This window comes from Penaeus monodon, chromosome 27 (genome assembly GCF_015228065.2).
Source record: "Penaeus monodon isolate SGIC_2016 chromosome 27, NSTDA_Pmon_1, whole genome shotgun sequence".
Classification (NCBI taxonomy): Eukaryota; Metazoa; Arthropoda; class Malacostraca; order Decapoda; family Penaeidae; genus Penaeus; species Penaeus monodon.
This window is the reverse complement of record NC_051412.1, coordinates 39,657,964-39,658,458: the sequence shown is the minus strand read 5'-3', so window position 1 is coordinate 39,658,458 and position 495 is coordinate 39,657,964.

Below are 495 nucleotides of genomic sequence, written 5' to 3'. Positions count from 1 at the left end.
CTCTCTAATATCAATCAACACCAGCCAATTCAGACACCGACGCCCTTATATCCCGGATACTGTTTGATGTCCACAACGCGATCTGATCCGCGAGAAAACAAGAATGGAATGTAGATACGGTATGATATTCGGCACCGAAGGACTAATTTCGTCTGCCTTTGACTTCGGGAGACACGAACCTAAATAGATTTCACGCAGGTCCAAAAAAAAAAGTCTCTAATTCACTTCTTTGGTGACTCTATTTTTCATCTATCCTTTTACTTGAATTTCAGATATTATTCTCTTGTCCAAAGGCGATTTTCGGAATAAAGTCCCATTTTTATTTTTTTTTCTCAATCTTTTTTTTCATCACATCAGATAATTAATTAGTTAAAATAAGCAACGAAACAAATGGCAGTTTGGGAGAAGTGTTAGAGAGTGTCGAATATTCTTGCAGAAAATTTAACTCGCAAGAAGTAATTTCATTCGCCAAGGAAAATACGAGGGATAAAAAGT